This window comes from Thalassophryne amazonica, chromosome 1, assembly GCF_902500255.1.
Source record: "Thalassophryne amazonica chromosome 1, fThaAma1.1, whole genome shotgun sequence".
Taxonomy (NCBI): Eukaryota; Metazoa; Chordata; class Actinopteri; order Batrachoidiformes; family Batrachoididae; genus Thalassophryne; species Thalassophryne amazonica.
The window spans coordinates 120,725,711-120,750,725 of record NC_047103.1 but is presented as its reverse complement, the minus strand read 5'-3'; the positions used below and the strand labels follow the sequence as shown (position 1 = coordinate 120,750,725).

General features: G+C 42.4%; 1 protein-coding gene across 3 annotated transcripts in view; it reads right to left on the bottom strand.

The window, feature by feature from the left end:
- The window catches only part of LOC117513664 (cardiac phospholamban-like), a 95,795-nt gene extending 73,039 nt beyond the window's left edge, over positions 1 to 22,756 (bottom strand). For all 3 annotated transcript variants that reach the window (XR_004561671.1, XR_004561674.1, XM_034173897.1), the window contains exon 1: positions 22,686 to 22,756. The gene's annotated coding sequence lies outside the window, so the exon portion shown is untranslated. The remainder of the gene's footprint in view (positions 1 to 22,685) is intronic.
- Between the last annotated feature and the right edge of the window lie 2,259 nt (positions 22,757 to 25,015).

The following is a 25,015-nucleotide window of genomic DNA, read 5'->3' as shown; positions in this document are numbered from 1 at the left end:
TGATGGTTTTTTGCACGCTCATGTGCATGCACATGAACACAGTGCAACCACGTGAGAGGTGTGACACCACATCACTCACACAGCAGCAGAAGCAATTTTGTACAAATGGTCATAAATCAAAGAAAATGTGTGAGGGCAAATAAAAATTTGACTTTTACCTCACCAGCTGGTCATTCACATGATCAGATGGATATTTTCACATGGGGCAGCCTGGCTGATGTGTCTGCAGTGTGCACTGAGGCACAGCTGTTCCAAAGGTGAAATGTTTTATTTCTGTCCACATCAGAAGAGCCTGCCGACACATGTGCATCCCAATGGCTTGTAGAGGGCTGTATGTTCTACATGGAATGATATGTGTGCTCCAGCTGTGAGTTGTGATGATGATCGACTGCGCTGACATGATCTGAGTGACATTGCCCCCAAGTCCGGAGCAGTGAAGCACTCACATAAATGGGCTCACGGCTTTTCCCTCTCCAGGATGTAGGGCAAATGAGCTGCTCACACTGGTTCATGCGTGGGCTCAGTCAGGCTGTCACATGATGGATGGAACGTGTGGATGTTGCGATCACATGCCACGTGAAGCACAGTGGGCCAAGGAGCTGTTTTTATTTTTCACCATGTCATGGTGCATCATGGTGGCCTGTTGACAGGTGATGTTCTTCATGGCACGATATGTGTTCTCTAGCTTTGACTTGCGATAACACAGCTATCAGGTGTGACATGTTGATCGCCTTGGTGAACGCGTTTGTGATCATCTGACGGCTTCAGCGCTTCTGCGTGTGCTGACATCATTTGATTACATCAGAGGGCGTGCCTGGGCCATGATCATGATTGCATGTCATGTGATGTGGCTGCCCGGTGGGATGGCTTGCTGGCTGCGGGAGGCTGCTGTTTTTATGTGATCTATATGGGATTCATATTGCACAATGTTTTTCTTAGCTGATGGTGGGAGCTGTCAGCATAATGTACAGAACAGGCTGCTGTGTGGTCGGTGTCTGCGCCACATGATTGACTCCAAAACATGATTGACAAGCCCTATTTTAGCTCATTTTGACAAGTTTTAGATGCAGTGAAAGCAAGAATAATAGACAAAAAAAGATATTTATGTTTAATATTTGTAATATCCATGTTTCCTTTTTCCATGTTTCTGTCAAAGTCTAAGTTAATAAAATACATAATGTTGAAAAGGTCATAAATAATGTTGAAAAGGCTAAAAACACATTAATATTTGATGGACATAGCATTTGCTCTCTTGTTCAAAAAATATACCTTTAATCCAGTGAAGTGGGCAGTTTTTCTGTCATGACAGTTATGTTTTATTTCAACATTTTTGAGTGGGATTGGATTACTTAAAAAAAACAATATAAAACTATTAATGTGAAAACATGTCAATGTGTCAAAAACATGAAAACTATTACCTCTCTCCATCTTTGTTTGCTCTCAGAGCAAACAAAGTGTTTTGGAAACACGAAGTCTTTAAACTGTACAATAAACTGTAAATTTCTGAATGTATCACCATCTATGGACCCAGAATGAACTCTGGATTATTTCATTAAAGATTCTGATGGAGTTTATTTTTCCTTTCAGTCAGAACAGAGGGAGCTGACTGCTCTAAGGTGCCTTCAGCACTGTGGCTTCAAAGAAAGCTGAAAGCAGCTCTGCTGTTTGCAGAGATCAGCATTGATAAGAAGAAAATGAGATATATATATTTCTTATTTCTTTAATTATTTGGTTGAAATTGCAAAATAAAGCAAACTACGAAATACGAACGAATTGGTACTTTTTCAGTTAATTTTTCTGTAAAATCCAAGCTAGGTGGTACAGCCAATTTGAACACAAGCGTGGGGAGGAAATTTACATTCCCGGCATCGCCCACCGTAGATAGAACCATGCATGCAGCTGGAGCAGCTAGGGATTTTTTTTTAATCTCTGTTGTGGTGGTGTGGGCACGCTGCTGGCTGGTGATTCCATCTCCAGCAGGACATGCTGGATATGCTATGAGGGTGTTCCATGTCTGAAGAAGGGCAGCGCCCAAAACACCACTACTGCTTTCTGTATCTTAATAAAGCTTTTTGCATGGGAGCGTTCAGGTTGTGCAGATTTTTTGTTTTGATATCTAGTCTCTTTTTTGATCCAGCATGCCTTTTTTTTTTTGTACATCTTGGATGTGCATGTCTTTTCTAATTTAGCTGTTCCATCATGGACATGACAGCCATCCAGATGTACACGCTGCACTGGACAGCGATCGCACTGCACTCCTGTCACCGTTTAAGCCTTTGCCACCTCAGCCACACCTCTTCAATGTTGGATCGTGGTGTGTGTGTGTGTGTGTGTGGGTGGGGGGGGGCAATGACACATTCGCATGCCATTTGTGTTGCTCTGGGGCGGACATGAAACACTGAAAACCCTTTGAGCTTTCACCACCTCGACTGCACCTCGACAGTGGTGTCCTGCACAGTACATTTGTGCTGGCTGCACAAATGGGCACACATTTTCTAAGTGCCCAACTTCCAACAGCAGTGACTGCTGTTGTAGAAAGTTCGTGGGTGGCACCTTGATTCTGGCTGGGCGTGGGTCAAATGGCCATTCAGTGCCATTTGCCCTAATTTGGCCATTGGTGTGAAGGCTAGCTTGTTCACCACATTCGGACAGGGTTCGATGTGGCCGATCATTTTGTGCAGCCCCTCAATTGCAGTCTGAATGGTCTGACCTACGTATGACGTGCTGTGACCATGGTGAGATGGCAGTAAGACCTCATATTGATGGCATTCGATTGTGTTTCCAGTACGAGCACGACACAAATGTGGAGTGCATGTGCTGTGGCTGAATGGTTGTGCCAACTGCTGTATGAGGCGCTTGAGGTGGCTCCGATATTTCACAACTGCCATTTGAATCATCCTTCATGCCCCATTTGGCCTCAGTTGTGTTATGTACGAAGTGGCCATTAAGAATTATGTCAAACGTACTTCACAGACACAACATAATGATGTAAAACCAAGATCAGGAAGACACTATTTTGTCATACAGTAAGAATACCCAGGATGTAGGACGAATCAGCCCACAACACAGCCGGAATCCCCCCAATGCCGACAGACTACAACAAGAATATGCAGAATGCAGCAAGAGTGACAGGAATCTACCCAGACTAACATGAATGTCCCAACTGTCAAACAAATGGCAGCTGACACCTGCCCACCAAGGTATAGCAGACATATAGAGTAGATGCCGCAATGGCTGCTGGGGTGCAAGAAATGTGGCTGCCATGTTGGAGTGGTCACCGAACTCCGAGCTGAGCAGCAGAAGGAACAAAATGCCAGAACACTGTGCAGCATATCCCTGTCCAAATAGATGGCCTGTCGAAAACAGGGCATGAGGAATCATCTATCACAAGTAGTACTGAACATCACCAGTGGCTGCATAATGTGAATCTAATATCACAGAACTGTATAAAAGCACAGTGAAGGGGTCATAATATAAATCTGTATAATTGTGCGTATGTGCCACAGATTTGATGTAGGTATGTACATCAGAGTTGCCTTGGGTGCACCTCCCTAGCTCTGTAAAGTGTCGCATAGCACTGTGTAAAGTGCCACAAAATAATAATGTAACATGATCCATATTCAACATATTAAGACAATCTTAATAATGAGGTGCTGAGTGCTGCAGAGAGGGTGAATCGCCAAGCACATATATATATATATATATATATATATATATATATATATATATATATATATATATATATATATATATATATATATATATATATACATGAGGTCTGTCAATAAAGTATAGGTCCTTTTTATTTTTTTCAAAAACTATATGGATTTCATTCATATGTTTTTACGTCAGACATGCTTGAACCCTCGTGCGCATGCGTGAGTTTTTCCACGCCTGTCGGTGACGTCATTCGCCTGTGAGCACTCCTTGTGGGAGGAGTCGTCCAGCCCCTTGTCAGAATTCCTTTGTCTGAGAAGTTGCTGAGAGACTGGTGCTTTGTTTGATCAAAATTTTTTCTAAACCTGTGAGACACATCGAAGTGGACACGGTTCCAAAAATTAAGCTGGTTTTCGGTGAAAATTTTAATGGCTGATGAGAGATTTTGAGGTGATACTGTCGCTTTAAGGACTTCCCACGGTGCGAGACGTCGCGCAGCGCTCTCAGGCGCCGTCGTCAGCCTGTTTCAAGCTGAAAACCTCCACATTTCAGGCTCTATTGATCCAGGACGTCGTGAGAGAACAGAGAAGTTTCAGAAGAAGTCGGTTTCAGCATTTTATCTGGATATTCCACTGTTAAAGGAGATTTTTTTAATGAAAGACGTGCGGACGGATTGCAGCGTTGGCTCGCAGCCGCCGCGACACTCCGCCACAGGAAAAACACCTCTGTTGGAAGCCTTAAGGACAAGTTGGAACATGTCCAGCTGTTAAACAATTTCTCATATACTCACTCCACTGAAAGCCATCAAAAGCCGCCTGGATTTTACAAATGGTTATCAACACGGAGGTGTTTTTCCTGTGCCGCCGCACCGCGCCGGCTGTGTCCCGACACGCGGACCCGTCCGCACGTCTTTCATAGGCTATATATATATATATATATATATATAGCCTAACCATATATTATCAGCTCTAATCAATAAAATAGTTCACCTGACAGCTACCATTTGCTCCTCTATCATATATCAGTGGGTGTACATATAGATAGATACATATGGAAAAAATCTGTGTGTGCCTACAGCAGTGGTGAGCACAGCTAACCGAAAAACCGTTAGCTTTGATAACCGCTAATCCGCTAACTGAAAAGTTAAGTTTTATAACTAGTGATGGGTCCAGCAACACCGATGCGTCAGCGCATGCGTCAAGCTCATAGAGCGAAACCCCATGTCGGTGCACGTATCGCTTTGCGAAAGTCACGTGACCTATACAGGAACTGTTTTGAACTGACATTGACGCGCCAAAATGGCCAAACTGTATTTATAAGGAAGCGTATCTGTCAACGGGATGCATCTGCCAAAAGAATCTCAGATCTTTTGAGGTGTATCATCAATTTCACCAAATATTTCCACCATGTGGGATCATTTTGATGTCATATCGGAAAATAAGGTATGTTTTAATTTTCTTGATCCATCCAGGTCCTGTCAGACTTTCCACTTGATCTATCTGAATTCGTATTCATTTCAAAGTGAGTCTTAATTTACTATTCATATTATTTTCTGCAGGTTAAATGTCGCATTTGTTCAGTAGAACTTTCCTATCTAAGCAAGAGCAACTCTTTAAGTCCCAGATACACCCAGGATGAACTCAGGTATACAGCCAGTCTACAACTTACTCACAGTTAATTTATTGATAATAAATTCCTATTAATTTATTCTTTACCTCATTTCCTTTCTTTACCTCACCATCTTCCAGGAAGCAGATGCTGGATGTTGCTCTGCTGAGTTTCATCCTGAAGAACTGCCAGCCCCTCAGCACTGTGGAGAGTGAAGGGTTCAGGGAACTGGTTCAGGTCCTTCAGCCCTCATATTCAGCATCATTTGTTTGTTGTTGTTTGGAAATCATGTACTGAAATGCCACATTGTTGTTTTTAGATGACCTTCGGCAACATCTCGACATCAAAGGGGGCAGGTACACCAAAAGTGCCACAGCTAATGCCATCCAGGAGGTGCAGAGGTACCTGGCAGCAGCCAATATTGCCAGGTCCCAGGATCCTCTGAGATACTGGGACAACCACAAGACAGTATATTCAAACCTCTTCCAGCTGTCATTACAGTTTCTCTGCACTCCAACGTCATCCGTGACCTGTGAGTGGGTGTTTCTAAAGCTGGAGAAATTGCATCAAACAAGCGTAACAGACTTTGGAACAACTTATTTTTTTGAATAAAAATTTGTAAAAAAAAAAAAAAAAATATATATATATATATATATATATATATATATATATATATATATATATATATATATATATATATATATATATATATATATATAATCCCAGTCAACAAGCATTGTCATTCACAACATGTTCATTGAGATTTTCACGTTACGTATGATACATGTTCACATTATTTATTATTATTTAAGATTTAAAATTTAAATGAACATATGAAATGATACAAGATGAAATACAATGACTTAGATTATATTATTGTATAAACTAGGCCATGAAATTAGTGTCAGTTGAGAGTGTCAACTCAGGTGCCTGTAGGGATTTTTAAGGTCCAGCAGATGTCAGTATTCAGTGACACAGTATCGACACAGTATCAATAGTTTGGCAATGTGTTGAAATGCTTCATGCTGTCTCATCGACCCATTACTATTTATAACTCTAAACCGATAAACCCCTAAAAGAATTAGTGGAAGTTACAGCTAACCGCTAACTTTAGCATCAGCGCACTGTCGACAACTGATAAACAAGTTTTGAGTTCTTCACATTGAGTTTACTCAGAAGCACCACAGCCGCTTCTGAGTAAACTCAATGTGAAGTGATCACAAATCCAAAACAAACAATGAGCCAGCACTTTTGTCTTCCATCACCCTGTCAGCTGCTGCAAAGACATCACACTTACCTTACACACAGAATAAGCGAAGTGCGCATCTCAGGCCGCGCGGTGCATTATGGGCAGGCTAAAGTTTTCAGCTACCAACCCACAAGCTATGCCGGCGGAAAGCAGCGAAGAGTGCTGTGATTTGGATCATTTCAACCGCTGGAAAGTTGACGATTTAAAGCTTTTTTGTAAGCTTCGCGGATTGCCTGTTACAACCAGGACTACATACGGCAGTGGACAGAAATGGAAAGAAGAGCTGGTTGAGCTTGCGTGTGCTACATCTGTACAGAAAGTTCCGTTAGTGCCGACAAAGGAGGAAGAGCACGCTGCTGTCGAAAATGACCCGTGCTTGTTGATAGTTGGAGAAAAACAAATTTCTGACCCCTTGAAGGCAACTGACAGATGGTTAGACGAAGTCCAGAGACTGAAACTGTGGATATTGCAGAATATTTGCTAAGCAGGGATGAGAAATCGCGACTCCGCCGGCTTCATAATGACGACAATGACGGTGAGTCTCACATATAACCTCTTTGCTGTCACGTTTGTTTTGATAAGTTGACAGACATACAATGATATGTGCATGCATGCAGTTTGTTTACAGAACATGTCAATTTTACAATATTACGCGCCACGTCATTCATGGCGCGACATTACAGTCATAAGCCGATGCATGAAAACGGCGGCACGGTTTCAGGATATTGACAAAATAAATGTGCAAGAAACAATTTTAGTCCGTCTTTTACGTCCGTCTGGATCTTTCTTTTTTGTGGCAAAATTGTGTAGAATGAACGGAGGCTTACGACCACATTTCTTCTTCTTTCCATCTTTGTTTGGACTTGGCGGAGGTTTGCAATCGTGTGTTTTCAGTCAACTTTCAAGCCTATAAATTCCGTTCGAGCATTTGAAAACAGCACAATGCGCCCCTATCATTATTGTATGTGTCGCTTAAGGCTTAAAGCCTTTGAAACAATCCCTGTAAGCCTTAACTTTTACAGTCCGGTAATACTACTGTATACGAAATTCAATGGGAGCAGTGTGAGTGTAGTAGCTGTGATTTTTGCCCCCGTTTGACCCACGCATGCGCAGATGCAATGCACACTTCGCTTATACTAGAGACGGTGGTAGTGTAGACCAAATGCAAGGCACTTTCACTCATTGTTTCATTAATAAACAGACTAATTCCGGACAGTGTATCAACATTAAAAGCAACTTTGTCATTTTTACAAAGTGAAAATATTGCACATTAATGCGCTAATTCTGAAGATTTGAGCAGTAAACCAACACAAGCGCAAAAAAGCATTATGGGAAATCAGTCTCCTCTCATCACCCCCCACCAAAATACATAGAACACTGCCATCTACTAGTTGGGAGTGTGAATAGCGGCCAACATGTGATCAGTGATCAACATGCTGAGTCACACTTCATAAACAGAATTTTCAGTTTTGCAAATGCCTTTTTTTACAAATGGAAAAAATACATATAATACACATCTATTTCTGAAAACCAACACGCAAGTTACAAATCAGAAATTTGTGTTTGTGGATCACAAAACACGTGTGCAAATCAAGGACTATTTGTAGATCAACCTCTGTGCATTTGCAGGTGTTAAAGAGACAAATTTAACTCCATAAATAAGTGTTGTTTCACTTAAAAAACTAATGGTTTGCATGTACACGCTGTCTTTATCAGCATTGATCATTGATCATCATTGATCATTATGCATTGCAGCAATGCATTATGGGAGTTTGGGGATTGTTTGTTTGTATTATTACTGTAGTACATGTTTGTTTAGCAGCGTTGTTAGTGTCATAGATTTGTTGTGTTTTTATAGTTCAAGGAATGTAGTTATTTTACAGTACACTGACTTACAGTACACTGTGACCATGAGTGAAAAGTACATTGTGATTTACCTCTTCTGCCACTGTCTGAGCAGCTGTATGTTAAAAGTAAATGATGTTTTTGTTCCGGCAACACCTGTAGCTGACCCGCTTCTTTGTGCTGGGGTGTCTGAGTTCCTTACAAGAGACAGAAATTAATGTTTGATTTTAGGGTTACAAATGTTTCTGACTGTTCAGTCTTAACTATGCCAGTAAAGAACTTTTAGTGGGCTGAAAATTAGCAGAAGCTATTTAATCTGCTGATGGTTTTCAAAGTTAGCTGAAAAGCTAATCTGCTAATGATAAAGTTAGCTTTGCTAATTAGTGGTTAGCAAAATTGTGCCCACCACTGGCCTATAGTCACTGCAGAATACCTGGCTAAAGTCTAGACCATATCAGAATATCCCATCACTCCAAATCACAGCACAGATAACAAAATACGGAGAACCATTTGTCCTGTATCCAACACACATGACTGACGTATGCAGGAGAAAACAAAAACAACACCTGAAAATCAGGTTAGGAGTCAGAGAGATAAGGACTGGCTGACACGTCACTGCACCTGAAAACCAGCACTGAGTGGAGAGGCTGACCAAAAATAATACAAAATTAAATAATGTATCAAGACATACAGAAATATTGGACACACCTTGGGACTCCGACGAGGGTGGTCACATCTCCTCCACTCTCCCTTATCTCTCTGCCTTTAACCTTCAAGTCCCTACTTCACCAGACTGTGAATTCCTCAAAACTATATTGGATTCTGGATCTATTGGACTACTATTGGATTAACCATGGAATTGATCAGCTGGTCTCTGAACACTATTGACACCATTTTTCTATAAGAAGGTCAGGACCGGGGGATCCTACCTGCCCAGATGGAACGTATCCTGCGGGCTATGTCCTCGACTCCTGGGGGTCTTGGCGTGTTGCATGCTTGGCGCCTTTCTCTGTTGAGGATGTCGAGGATTTATTCATTTTTGGTCTCATGGCAGCAGGGCTGGTACTTTTTGGCTTATGTGCTGCCCTGATCTCCCGGAAAATTGGCAAGATGGCAGCATCAAGAACCACGGACCTTCGTTTGTCCGTCATGATTAACGAGGTTGGCAAGGCAGTGCATTCTCAGACTGCGTTGACTCTTGAACTCAGATGCAAGTTGGATGACACCTTGGAGCTGATGCGTGCCTTGCAGTTGAAGCTGAAGGTTTCGGAGGCCGGTGAATATTCTTAATTCATAATTGGGAATATTCTTAATTCATAATTGGGATTTGGCTGTTCAAGTGGAACTGTTAAAAAGTGTTTTTCACTGCTCAGGTGCAACACTACAGGCTATCTAGCCTCAAGGTCAATTGCCCACTGTTTACCTCCAGAGGAATTTATTCAGGCCTTGGTGAGATTATTCGGCTCCATTCTTATCTCAACCCACAAAGACAATAACTGACTTACACATGGACTGAAGCATGCTCCAGTATCTCCTTTTACCTGTCTTCCTGCCCCCCCTCCCCCGCGGCAGGCCCCCGTTCTTTGCAAGCTAGCAGGCGACGCGACTTCAGTTTCAGCGGCTGCCAACACACTCACATCGCCTCAATTTGGAAAACGGACTGTTTCAAGTTTAGTGTACATAAACAATGTCAAATGCATATGTGTTGTTCTAATTATGATGTGTGCCATTATTACGGTAAACAAGTAATAATTGTGGATTAATTGCTGTTTGTATGTGGAATGTGAGTGCAGAAATCTCGTTGTTGTAATGACAATGATAATAAAAGCTATCTATCTAGCTAGCTAGCTAGCTAGCTACATAAAAATCACAAATAAGCACAGTGGGTGTACAAAACTAACACAACAAAGAAATGAAAGCAGTCAGAGATTTCTGACATCTGCCAATCCAGATCCGGATCACTTCCAAAATTTAATGAAGTCTTCCATGCCCTAATATCTATATGTGGTGCAAATTTGGTGAGAATCTGTGAAGTAGTTTTGAAGTAATCCTTCAAAGCCTATATAGCATGAAATCTTGATCCAGAATCTGGATGCAGATCCAGATCACCTCCAAAATTGAATGAAGTTGCACCTCGCTGTACTCATTACCTGTAATAAAGATACCTGTCCACACAATCAATCACAATCCAACCAATCCACCATGGCCAATACCAAGGAGTTGTCTAAGGACACAGGGACAAAATTGTAGACCTGCACAAGACTGGGATGGGCTACAGGACAACAAGCAAGCAGCTTGGAGAGAAGGCAACAACTGTTGGCATAATTATTAGAAAATGGAAGAAACACAAGATGACTGTCAATCTTTCTCGGTCTGGAGCTCCATGCAAGATCTCACCTTGTGGGTAAGGATGATGCTGAGAAAGCCCAGAACTACATGTGAGGACCTGGTCAATGACCTGAAGAGAGCTAGGACCATAGTCGCAAAGATAAAATTAGTAACACACTATGTTGTCATGGTTTAAAATCCTGTAGGGCATGCAAGGACCCTCTGCTCATGCAAGTACATGTATAGGCCTGTTTGAAGTTCACCAGTGACCATCTGGATGATCCAGAGGAGACATGGGAGAAGGTGATGTTTTCAGATGAGACTAAAACAGAGCTTTTTGATATCAACTCCACTTCCTGTGTTTGGAGGATGAGAACAACCCCAAGAACACTATCCAAACCGTGAAACCGTTTCTACAAAGGGGACGGGACGACTGCACCATATTGAATGATGGATGGGGTCATGTATCGCAAGATTTTGGCAAACAACCTCCTTCCCTCAGTAAGAGCACTGAAGATGGGTTCCTTCCAGTATGACAACGTCCCGAAGCACACAGCCAGGGCAACTAAGTAGGGGCTCCATAAGAAGCATTTCAAGGTCCTGGAGTGACCTAGCCAGTCTCCAGACCTGAAGGAGGGACAAGATCTGTATGGAGGAGTGAACCAAAATCCATGCTGCAGTGTGTGCAAACTTGGCCAAGAGCTATAGGTAACATCTGACCTCTGTAATGGCAATAAAAGGTTCCTGTAACAAATATTATGGTCTGTTTTTCTATTTTATCAAATACTTATTTCATGCAATAAAATGCAAATTAATTATTTAAAAATCATACAATGATTTTCTGATTTTTTTATTTTTTTTTTACATTCTGTCTCTCCCAGTTGAGGTGTACCTATGATAAAAATTACAGACCTTTCTATTCTTTGTAGGTGGGAAAACTTACAAAAATCGACAGTGCATCAAATATTTATCAGAATATAAGCCGCGAATTCCCATACTGGATCGGTCGTGGCCCGGGTTAACAACGTCCGCCACCGGTGCTATTGCCCAACAGGGTGCCGGTGGAAATTGGGCTACTGCTGGGCAAAGACGACGAAGAAAAGGAGGAAAATGTTGCCACGAACAGCGGGAGAAGAAGAAAACTAGAAGGGTGGAAATGAGAGTGGGGACTTTGAATGTTGGTAGTATGACTGGTAAAGGGGGAGAGCTGGCTGATATGATGGAGAGGAGAAAGGTAGACATATTGTGTGTGCAAGAGACCAAGTGGAAGGGAAGTAAGAGCAGGAGCATCGGCGGTGGGTACAAGTTGTTGTACCATGGTGAGGACAGGAAGAGAAATGGTGTTAGGGTCATTTTAAAGGAAGAGTATGTTAAAAGTGTGTTGGAGATTGAGTGTCTGACAGGGTGATGAGTGTGAAGTTGGAAATTGAAGGGTGATGATGAATATCATCAGTGCATATGCCCCACAGGTAGGTTGTGAGATGAAGGAGAAAGAAGATTTCTGGAGTGTGTTAGATGAGGTGGTGGAGAGTGTGCCCAAGCATGAAAGAGTGGTGATAGGAGCAGACTTCAATAGGCATGTTGGTGAAGGGAACAGAGGTGATGAGGAAGTAATGGGTAGATATGGTATCAAGGATAGGAATAGGGAAGGACAGATGGTAGTTGATTTTGCAAAAAGGATGGAAATGGCTGTGGTGAATACCTACTTTAAGAAAAGGGAGGAGCACAGGGTAACATATAAGAGTGGAGGAAGGTGCACACAGGTGGATTACATTCTTAATAGGAGATGCAAGCTAAAAGAAATCACAGACTGTAAGGTGGTAGCAGGAGAGAGTGTCACTAGACAGCATAGGATGGTTGTTTGTAGGATGACTTTAGAGGTAAAGACGAGAGTGAGAGCTCAACAAAGGATCAGATGGTGGAAGCTGAAGGAGGAAGACTGTTGTGTGAAATTTAGCGAGCAGGTGAGAGAAGCAATAGTTGGAGGGGAAGCAGTTTTGGACAACTGGAAAAGTACTGCAGATGTGGTGAGGGAGACAGCTAGGGCAGTACTGGGTATGACATTTGGACAGTGGAAAGAAGACAAGGAGATTTGGTGGTGGAATGAAGAGGTCCAGGAAAGCATAAGGAGAAAGAGGTTGGTGAAAAAGTTTTGGGATAGTTGGAGAGATGAAGAAAGTAGACAGGAGTACAAGGAGATGCGGCGTAAGGCGAGAAGAGAAGTGGCAAAAACAAAGGAAAAGGCATATTGCGAGCTGTACAAGAAGTTGAATAGTAAGGAAGGAGAAAAGGACTTGTACCGATTGGCCAGACAAAGGGACAGAGCTGGAAAGGATGTGCAGCACGTTAGGGTGGTAAAAGATGCACATGGTAATGTGCTGACAAGTGAGGAGTGTGTGCTGAGAAGGTGGAAGGAATATTTTGAAGAGTTGATGAATAAAGAAAATGAGCGAGAGAAAAGGCTGGATGATGTGGTGAGAGTAAATCAGGAAGTAAAAGAGATTAGCAAGGAAGAAGTGAGGGCTGCTATGAAGAGGATGAAGAGTGGAAAGGCAGTTGGTCCAGATGACATTCCAATGCAGGCATGGAAACGTCTAGGAGAGATGGCAGTAGAGTTTCTAACCAGATTGTTTAATAAAATCTTGGAAAGTGAGAGGATGCCTGAGGAGTGGAGACGAAGTGTGCTGGTTCCTATTTTCAAGAACAAGGGTGATGTGCAGAGCTGCAGTAACTACAGAGGCATAAAGCTGATCAGCCACAGCATGAAGTTATGGGAAAGAGTAGTAGAAGCTAGGCTTAGAAAACAGGTGAAGATCTGTGAGCAGCAATATGGTTTCATGCTGAGAAAGAGCACTACAGATGCAATGTTTGCTCTGAGAATACTGTTGGAAAAGTACAGAGAAGGACAGAAAGAGTTACATTGTGTGTTTGTGGACTTAGAAAAAGCTTATGATAGGGTGCCAAGAGAAGAGTTGTGGTATTGTATGAGGAAGTCTGGAGTGGCAGAGAAGTATGTTAGGGTAGTGTAGGACATGTACAAGAATAATGTGACAGCGGTGAGATGCGCAGTCGGAATGACAGACTCATTCAAGGTGGAGGTGGGATTACACCAAGGATCAGCTCTGAGTCCTTTCTTGTTTGCAGTGGTGATGGACAGGTTGACAGATGAGATCAGACAGGAGTCCCCATGGACTATGATGTTTGCAGATGACATTGTGATCTGTAGTGAGAGTAGAGAGCAAGTTGAGTCTAGTCTGGAGAAGTGGAGATATGCTTTGGAGAGAAGGGGAATGAAAGTCAGTAGAAGCAAGACTGAGTACATGTGTGTGAATGAGAGGGAGCCCAGTGGAATAGTGCAGTTACAAGGAATAGAAGTGGTGAAAGTAGATGAGTTTAAATATTTGGGGTCAACTGTTCAAAGTAATGGAGAGTGTGGTAGAGAGGTGAAGAAGAGAGTGCAGGCAGGGTGGAGTGGGTGGAGAAAGGTGGCAGGAGTGATTTGTGACCAAAGAATATCAGCAAGAGTGAAGGGGAAAGTTTACAAAACAGTAGTGAGACCAGCTATGTTGTATGGTTTTGAGACAGTGGCACTAACAAAAGACAGGAGGCAGAGCTGGAGGTGGCAGAGCTGAAGATGTTGAGATTCTCTTTGGGAGTGACAAGAATGGACAAGATTAGGAATGAACATATCAGAGGGACAGCTCAGGTGGGACGGTTTGGAGACAAAGTCAGAGAGGCGAGATTGAGATGGTTTGGACATGTGCAGAGGAGGGACCAGGGTATATAGGGAGAAGGATGCTGAGGATGTGGCACCAGGCAGGAGGAGAAGAGGGAGACCAAAGAGGAGGTTCATGGATGTGCTGAGAGAGGACATGGAGGTGGTTGGTGTGACAGAGGAAGATACAGAGGACAGGGTGAGATGGAAACGATTGATCTGCTGTGGCGACCCCTAACGGGAACAGCCGAAAGACAAAGAAGATAAGCCGCTACTTTTTTTCACAGGTTTTGAACACTGCGGCTTAAACAATGATGTGGCTAATTTATGGATTTTTACAGGCTTTCTCATAATCCGAAATACATCAATTGATGCTGTCCAATGATTCGCTGACAGCTGCAGTCCTCATGAGGTGTAAATTCACACACAAAGTAAATAGAAAGTCTTACCTGTTCGTTTTAGTGGATTAATCATCACATCGTGAAGAAAATTATCCACATAAAGCTTCCTGATTTTGGAAAATGACATCTGAAAATACTTTAATTCCTTGTCATGGCTGAAAAAAAGTCCCTCTGGCACTTTGTGCCACAGTTGCTTTGTTAGATCAATCAGCGGCGCTTCTGTCTCCCCCTTTCCCACCATGTCTCTGTCTTTGTGCTACAATTGAAAAAATCACAGTAAACCCTTAATTTTGCCGTATGAGCCAGGGACATGTGACCTTGGGGGGATGTGTGGGTGCATATATTGTTGCTGGAGCCAGCTCGCCTCCTGGGAGCCCCACACATTGGTCTGCTGCTGAACCTGGGCCGGCCACTGTGATGGGTGGGGTTGCCTATTTGATGTTACTTCTGGGCTTTAATGATTTTAAGTCACTTCTGAGCCTTTATGATTTGATGTCACTTCTGTGCTTTTATGATTTGATTTCATGTCTGTGCTTTAAAGATTTGAAGTCATATATGTAACAAAAATAACCCATCCCCTCAGGTCCTCTGTTTTGACCTCAGATTCAAAAAACCCACATACATACACTTTCTCCATATCACAGGATTACAACTGTATTCCAAAATTACAAAACACCTTGACATCCAATTGCTGCATCTCTCTCACACACACACACACACACACACACACACACACACACACACACACACACACACACACACACACACACACACACACACACACACACACGCCATGAGTTGGAGTGATTTTTTTAAATACATTTTGTAGTGCAGCAATAAATCATGCTCAGTATGTTCATGATGCCCCATTTTTGCAAAGTTTGTAGACTACAGTTTATTTTTTCTGCTTTGTAATATTTCTATAATTGTTTTTAAGAGTGATTTTCCCCCCTGCATTATTTTTGATATATGTACATGCAATTAATTTAGATTAGTTAATTGTACTCCACCTCACGCCCTATGACTGCTGGGATAGACTCCAGCCCCACAGTGACCCTGCAACATCTTCAAGCCTTTTTCTGATTTGGGTTTGTAGCTGCACTGTGGCCAACAGAGGTAGTGCATGTGAGGACATTTAGAAATGACTGCAAGTAAGAATATCATAAAAAATATCAAATCACTTTGGCGAGAAAATGACATCTTCTTCATTTACAAGGACTGTTTTCTAAACAATGACTGGCACTGTGTTCCTGTGAGGTTTTTTGGATGCCACTCATTCTGTGGGTGTGACTTTTGTCAGTGCATGTCAGCACTAGCAGCTGAAGCCTTGAGCAGCATGTAACTATGCAACACGTGCACACATGAGGCACAAATCCAAGAAGTACTGGAATTTTTCTTATTTCAAAGGTTATTTTCATCACAAAAACCACCTTTTTGCAGGGGCAACTGAATGCAAGGGGTTTCCTCGGTCAATGGCCCCCAAGTTACATGACACCTAACATTTTTCTCAACAACTATAGGTGAAGAACATATTACATACATTATACATTTAACACACTAGTACTAATACAAAGAACACATGTAATATTCTACAAATAATAAATGTTTATGAGTTCAATCGTACACATATTTAATTTGGTGAAAGCTGGAACAAACCATTCAACGAGGCAAAACCAAGTTGAATGGTTTGTTCCAGCTTTCACCGAATTAAATATGTGTTCCATTGAAAGAATGTAAAAACATTCATTATTCGTTTTATATAACGGCTAAAATAGCTCCTTGTCATTTTATATTATATTAATTTGCAAACAACAGAAAAGGGACTTACATTTTGGTACACATTTGTTACACATTACATTTGGTACATTTTGCATGCACGCGTTGTGTGAATGTGCGCGCACGTGTGTATGTGCACGTGCGTGTGTGTAGGTGTGTGCAGTGTGCAATGGTACCAAATGTATGGAACCAAATTTGCACATACAAGACATACAAAGCACTAATCAAATGACAAGGATCCACTCAGCTGTTATTTAAAACAAAATGATGAATGCACTCACTTGCCATACATCACACAGTTACATGTTTAGTAACGGAACACTGTGCCATGGTCAGGTCTGAGAGCAGAATCTGCCACTGCAGGAAACACTACACATGCCCAAAGTGCTGTCGTTGACATTCCTCACCCAATGCAAGAAGTACACCCCATCAGTGGAGCTTCCTCCCCCCAGACCCCCCACCTTTTTAAGCATTTTTCTTTATTTGCCTCTCACATGCCTGGAAGCTGCTCACCATCTTAGGTCCTTCAGAGTTTTTTCAGTAAAATGTCCCTTGTTGGGAAAGTGAAGTACACGGCCCACGACAGGGGGCGTAAATGAACGGCCAATAGGAAGTCCGAATAAATAACAATTTATTCTGTAAATGTGCACAACAACCAAATATGCTTTTAGTCTGTCAATCAATCTACACAAAAGGTGACGCGTGGGCAGGCCTGAGGGTAGGAGACGCCTATCCAGAGAAGAGCCAGGACCCACGAGGTTCCACCGCCAACGGAGACCTGCAACACACCGGAGCCACCAAGTCCCGAGTCCCCAGGTGGCCACTGCTTCCAGCTGTCAGATCCGGTACTGCTGGCAGGAACAGACACAGGTTAAAGGTGGGTGTGTGTACAACCAGCAAACAGTCAGCAAAAAGTTCATTTCCTCTCTTGAGGGAAAAATCCACCACTCCCATAAAACAGGAACACTGAAAACTAGCAGTACCAACAGTATACTTAGAGATAAGGAAAGTGAGGAGTGGAAACGCCAACTCCTTCCAACTTCCACAAACCCAGCTCCAAGCTGTGAGTATACCAGAGGTTACGACTGCAAAGGTCAGTAGCAATAAATGTGCGACCGGCACAAAGCGGCTGAGTATGTTTACCTGACGGGTAAGCTGATAACTCGGCAGAGCTCTGATGATTCTCCCAGGCTTTTATTGGTGGTGGTGATGATGGCTGATGACTGAGAGATGTCAGTACCGGTGCTCCTGGAGCTCCTGAGAGGTGGCTGCGCCCTCTGGTGCCTGAAACCCGACAACAGGCAGGGCGCCCTCTGGTGTTGGGCCAGCAGTACCTCCTCTTCTGGCGGCCCACACAACAGTCCCCCCCCCCCCCCCCCCCCGCATTTTTTAAATGTTTTTCTTTTTTTGCCTTTCAGCTTCTGTGCCCCCCCACCCCAGACTCCCCACCTTTTTAAGCATTGTTCTTTTTTTGCCTTTCAGCTTCTGGGGGGCTCCACTCCCCAGACACCCCTAATTACAGCCCTCTTAACCCCTGTCACTTTAAGCATTTTTTTAAATGTAGATGTAAATTAATATTCAAAGTTTTCAGCTAGTTGACAGTAGGGCTGTACAATATGGCCACATATTGTATCTCAATATTGTCATATCAGTATGATATACGATATGACTATGATGTCACACAAAGTGCATCACCAGTGAAAATTAAACATTCTTAAATAAAACTGTAATAATACCACACTCATTTTGCACTCATCATAAGGTTAGGATACAGTGCCCTCCAAAGTTTTAGAATACTTGTGAACAATTTGAAAAATTTTAATTTGTTTAAGCCATTTCAAATACAAGAAATACAAAAATATGAAGAATAAAAATTTCAAAAATTATCATCCTCAAACTCAAACTGAAAGCAAATCTCTATGGGCCCCTTCACACATAGTACGAATAAGTACAAATCAGGGCGAATCACGGCAGAACAGCTCGTATGAGCGAACCACAAAAACATCAAGCCAACGGGCAGGTGTGAACAAACCCGCTGCAACGTTGTCATGCATATGATGGCGTCATGTGAGCAGGAACACAGTGCGAGCAGCTGGGATGTGTTGCACCACATTATGCTGCTAATGTGGAGAAAAATAAAATAAAAACCAGCTGTATAATTAGTGAATATCACTGGGTTGATATAAATAATAAATAAAAGAGGACGCAATACAGAACCCTGTGCTTAAATAATCCTGGTTAATAAAAAAATAAATGCCACTCACGGGATTCAAAACTGCAATTTACAAAAGCTCTGATTACCAGATGAAAACTTTACCACTGTGCTATAATCACTGTCTTATTACAGGAGCATGAAATGGCTAAAATCAACAAGCAGATAAACGTATTTCTTTAAAAAAGAGAAAAAGCGCTATGATAACTGACAAAACAGCATTTGATACGGTGTATTTCTGCTGATATGTGACTGAAAGTGGCGTATTTGTCGAACTGTTGGCTTATCATACAGTCCTGTGCCGTTCACAGGACACACGTTGCGCCGTGCCCGTGCGCATCCAGCCAGACATGCATGTCCTCTCAGACAGACATGACATGATTTCAAAATGCAGCTTTTTTCAACCAGACGTGTGGTGCCGTGACATGTCAATCATCTGTGTCCAATCAGATATCAGTGGAGTCCAGTGCAACCCTGGCCTCCGCTCTAGCTCCACCCATGCCAGGAAGTGTTCAACATTTGACATTTCCTGTTTCACTGTGGACTCAAAATTTGGTACTTCCTTTTTGGGACTCCATGTACCATGAGCGAACTTCGCGCTGGTCGCACCACTCGTATAAAGTGAAATCTTGACTCAGAATCTGGATTGCCTCCAAAATTTCATGGAGTCTTCCATTGCCTAATACCTATCATCAAAATCTGTGCAGTAGTTTTGACGTAATCCTGCTAACAGTAATCCTTCAAAGTTTATATAGCGTGAAACTCGATCCAGAATCCGGATCCAGTTCACCTCCAGAATTTAATGGAATCTTCCATGGTCTATCTGTGTTGAACATTTAAGCCCCTGTCACACATAGCAAGAATGTGCAAGAACCAGCCAACACTGCAAATATTGCCATAATGGGATGCAGGTGGGAGGAAAAGAGGCTTGCCTGATCAGCATCCAGATTACCCCATCCACAGCTGATGGGATCCAAAGCGCATGTAGACAACAGGTAGATGACACAGACTGCTGTCAGACAGCCATAAAAGGCGCTGAAGACTGCCCCATGTCCAAACATCTGGATGGCAAACATGAGACCGAAGTGGAAGGGAGCACTGTGTTCCTTCCTTTGCACAGTCCCTGCCGGTACTGAACATCGCAGTACAACCAACGTATGGACCAGACTCATGCCATATGTGTCAAAGCCAGCATGGTGCGGTCACTCACTCACTCATCGAATCATATCTGCGCTCGCCCTCCACTTCCCAATGCGAATAATCTTACTTGTGTGCGTGTGCGTAGAGCAGAGGTGCTGGACTGATGACACGATCGCTGGGTGTGTATGTATGTGTGTGTGCTCACAATTGCTGAATGAGCAGCTATGTGTGTGCGCAGGGAGGGGGCACATGTGCACATGCACACCGTTGCCAGCTGCTGGACACTGCTGGCTGTGAGCCATGCTGTCCCATCCCTTAGATGAAGCCTTTCCAGGGAACTTTAATTTCTTTTTTTGTGTTTTGGCTCACTTCAGCAGAACAATGCAACACTGGACACCGCAGTGGTTGGATTATCACATGGGATTTATTTTTGCGTGGTTGATTACAGCACACAGCAGCCAGATGAGAGGATTTTATCCACAGGCTGTGGTCCCGGCTGCACGTCAGTGCTGTGAATTACTCCTGGGCCATTGCTGGAGGTGAGATTCATGTTTATTAATGCTGTCACGGCCTGGCACAACAGTTCCATGTCATATCTCCTACAGACTTAGAAGGTGCTAATATATTGTACTGCAGCAGTGAGATCCATTCAGCTCCGAGCCTGACACGTGCAATGACGCGTTACTGCAAATGAGACCACGGACAGGCGCAGCTGCCCGTGGTATATAAGGTTATGATGAAGACAGTAGTTGACATTATTTACACCACCCATGGGAAGGAATGGACAAATATCTGTACTGTAAGGTCTGTTGTGGATATAACAGCCTGTTCAGATTTGCGACGGTGCTTTTCATTTGATAGCCATTGTTCACATTCACTGTATATTGGAGACATTATTATACATGTGCAGGTCATACCGGCAGCCTTTGCCATGCCAGATCCATCTTGAGATTCCCTCATATGTGCTCAAATTGTTTCGGATCCTGTTTTACCACCATCAGAATATGTAAATTGTGGTCAGATGGTCAGATTGCACATGTTTCGCCGTCAGATAGGTCTCTCATCTCGACGGTGCCCGGAGGGTGTTGAACATGTGCATCACACTCAGGGCCTCTGGCTGATTTTGACCGACTGTGTGGACTCTTGCAGATGGCTGTCAGAACGTTTTAGAACTGCAAATGGACACTTTTCGTATGTGGGGCAAATCGTCATTCTAGCACCATTCGGTCTCATTCTGGCTATGTGTGACAGGGGTATTAGTCAAAATCCGTGTAGTAGTTTTAACGTAATCCTGCTAACAGACAGTTAGACAAATATATAAATAAACACAGATGATTTTATTATGTCCTTGGTGGATGTAAAAATTGCTAAGTGGCAGCAGTGTGATTAGGTAGCACAGGCATCTCAGTGGGATAAGGACTTGGGCGATAAACAGACCCATGACAATCAGCAAAACACTTATTTTTGTCTTTTTTTTGTTGATTTCCAGTATCTATATGTAGTACAGTATCTATATGTAGTACAGTTTTACTTGTAATCAGCACGAATTCTGTCTCTGCTGTTGTAAAATTAGTACAAATCCAATCCTCATCTGCATTGTCCTAGTCCATGTAGCTGTATCTAGGTACCGGCTTTGACTGGGAATGTAACCTGTGATGGACTGTGTCCTATCCATGAGGAGTCACAGATTCTCATCTGCTTCATGCTACGGGATCCAGGGATAAGCAGTGACACTTCATTCGGGTGGAATCCACAACACAGCCACCTAATATGATAGCCACATCAACTCTGAACATCTTTTGTCATCTCAAATGTCAGGCTGTTGACAGCAATGCAAACTCACATGTAATACGTGATTTGCTTTGTATTTTTCTCTGGAAATTTGTTGTGAAAATGTCAAAGTGAGTGCAGCAGAACACTGTGAAGCTTTACTAACTAAAGTCTTTCTGTGAGTGGATCACAGTCAGTGTCTCCTGGTGGCTGATTAGCACCAGTTACTTTTGCCCCAATGTGAACTCTCTTTGTAAGTATTAATCATTGTTTTCAGTAAAATCCTGGCATGTTGGTGCAAGAGCTTCGTAACTAAGTTAAAGACCATCAGAGGGCATTCAACCCCTTATTTGGAAAAGCAGCATGAAACCTCTGATGCCATCATTTTTTATGAGCTTCAGGTTAATAGGCAAATAATGTCTTTATCTTAAAGGTGCTTTTGGGAAACAGTATAAGAGATCAGTTTTAAACCAGATCAACCAAAGTTGAGACATGACTAAGACAGAAAGAGACACTTTTATTTGCACTTTTATTTGATTGTGCTCTTCAGTGGTCTAAAATAAAACCATGTGATTTGCTTGGGAATGGAAGAAGGGTGGATGAGTGTTTATCCCTCTGGGAGTTTGAGTCTAGTTTCCATTCCCCCTGCCTCTCTGTGCAGCTCTCCTCACAGATCTGCTTACTCAATGTGACTTTTTTAGTTCAAACAATTCATGCCGGAAACCTCTACATCTCCACATACAATACAACAAGATACTGATAAGAATGATGCTGTCAATAAAGAACTGTCCAGTGGACCAACTAATAACCACAACAACGTGATGAAATGACAAAGAAGATACAGTCAGCAAAATACTTCTTTTCATAAAGGTTTTTTTTTTCCAGGATCGTTTCAGAGTATGACAGTCTTCTGACTGGTTATCACTATTTATCTTTCACTGATTGCAAAAGGAATACAAATTCACAGAGGAAGTTGCTTCTTACCTTTCAGATGAGAGCAGAGTTGTTGGTGTGTGTGAGACAGAAATGTCAGATATGTAATGCTGTCCAAAGCTGTAAACAGAGAGAGAGAGAGAGAGAGAGAGAGAGAGAGAGAGAGAGAGAGAGAGGCAGGACATCTTCAGAAACACAGCTGGGATATTGCAGTCAGAAATAAATCTGCTTGATTACAAACATGATGCAGAGTAGAAGTTCAGCAGTATTTCATTTATGATATTAAAGCCTTGCATCTCTGCTTTGTTTGCAGATGATGTATTTCTGTTGGCCTCATCAGACTGTGACCTTCAATGTGCACTGGACAGGTCCGAGACACAGAGTGAAGCGACTGGGATGAGGATCAGCACCTCCACATCTGAGACCATGGTCCTCTGTCGGAAAAGAGTGGATTATCTCTTTTGAGTCAGGTGAGAGTTATTGCCCCAAGTAGATGAATTCAAGTATCCTGGGATCTTGTGGATGTAAGCTGGGATAAGATGGAGTATGGTGAAGAAAAAAAAAACTGAGCCAGAAGGTGAGGCTCTGGAGTTACCAGGTGATTTACACTCCTGTCCTCAGAACAAGAACAAGATTGCAGATACAACCTACTAAAATGAGGTTCCTCCATCGGGTATCTGGGCTGACACTCACTGTGATCTGGACGCCAGTAAGTGGCAGAAAATTAATGAATGAAGCCCCAATGTTTTTTCTTTGAAATGCACATTTCTTCATAATTGTTGAAGCACTAAACCCCTTAAAGCATATTGTTAGCACCATGACACTGGGCCTTATGCAAGAACATTTTAATAAACTTCTTTCACATTTCTCCTAACTGTTCCAGTGCCGTCAGGACATACTGTATGAACGTGCCAATGGTGGATTCAAGCAGTGCTCATATGCTTCAGATTATTGTGAAAATGATACATGTATATACTGAATGTCACTCCAATATAAACAAGAAGTAAATTGTATCATAGAACCTAATATATTGTGAATTAACACATATTGCCCCAATACATTTTAATGCCACACAACCCTTCCCATAAATTTCAGAAGCATTCAATCAGGACATACATTTGGGGACTGGCATCCTCCCATAAGATTTCCACAAATAGAAGTCTGTAACTTGCAACAGTGGGCAGTGGGCACAGTGGAATTAATGGACCTGCTAAAGGCATGGAATGGGGAAAAATAATGAGTGTAGGTTCACCAGAGATCTTGATTGTTGAAATATGGAGGTAATTTGGTTTGACGTGTGAAAGTGAGTTCTTTCAGCTTTTTCACTTGGGGTCACTACAGCAGATCTGATATGGTTATACATTTTGATTTGGCACAAGTTTTACACTGGACACCCCTCCTGATCCAACTCTACATTACATGGAGATAGGGCGATGGATAGGGCCAGTCTTGAACCTGGAACAAAGTGCATTAACTGCTTGGCCAGCACACTATCACCTTGGTTTGACATGTAAATGGATTAAAAAAAAATAATGTCCCACCACAACAAAGTGATTGAGGACTTGCTATACGTGGTTTTGCATTGTAAGATGTCAACATTAATTTGTGGTCCACATGGGACTGATCAGATTATGGCTCGTTTGACACTGCACCTCCCAGAGGCAGAGATTATTTGAAAATCAACCACACAATGTGAATTCATTTAGAATTCTATTGAAAATGTAACGTAAAACCTGATGGTGTCAATATAATTTTGATGTAATTTTTGTGAGTTTTTCAAAGTACAGTTGTTTGAACTAATATAATATTCAATCAGTGACTGAAAACTGAGGTTTGAATGGCAGCAGAATAACTGGACAGCTACTACTACTCATGCACATGTATAACTTGTTTGTGCCGAAAAGAAAACTGAAAATATGAGAAACCTGGTGAATGTAGGGGCATCCTCTTCCATCAGTTGTACACATTTATGTTAGTATGACTCATTCTTGCATGAGACCTGTTTGTGTTTTGAAACAGAGTAGTAAAATGAAACCAGTGCCGTAGGATTAAACAGGAATTTGGAGAAGCACTGTTTAGAACTTTAACAATTAAGAGTTTGTAACATGACTAGTGCTCACCAGGAAATGCCCCAGGACTGGATGAGGGCCCATAATACTTTTAAATATAGAGCTGGATTGATTTGGGCCCCAAATTTCAGTAATTTAATGGTAATAACTTTGATGTCACAATGAAGTAAAACAATGAGAGTGAGTTTTGAGCACAGCAGTTCGATAAACGTGTTTTTCTTTCTGCATTTTTGGTGTCTGCAGACATAACAGCACAGTGTTGGTTTTTGCTGCTGGTAGCAAAGCTACAGGCCCCTTCACACACAGCATGAA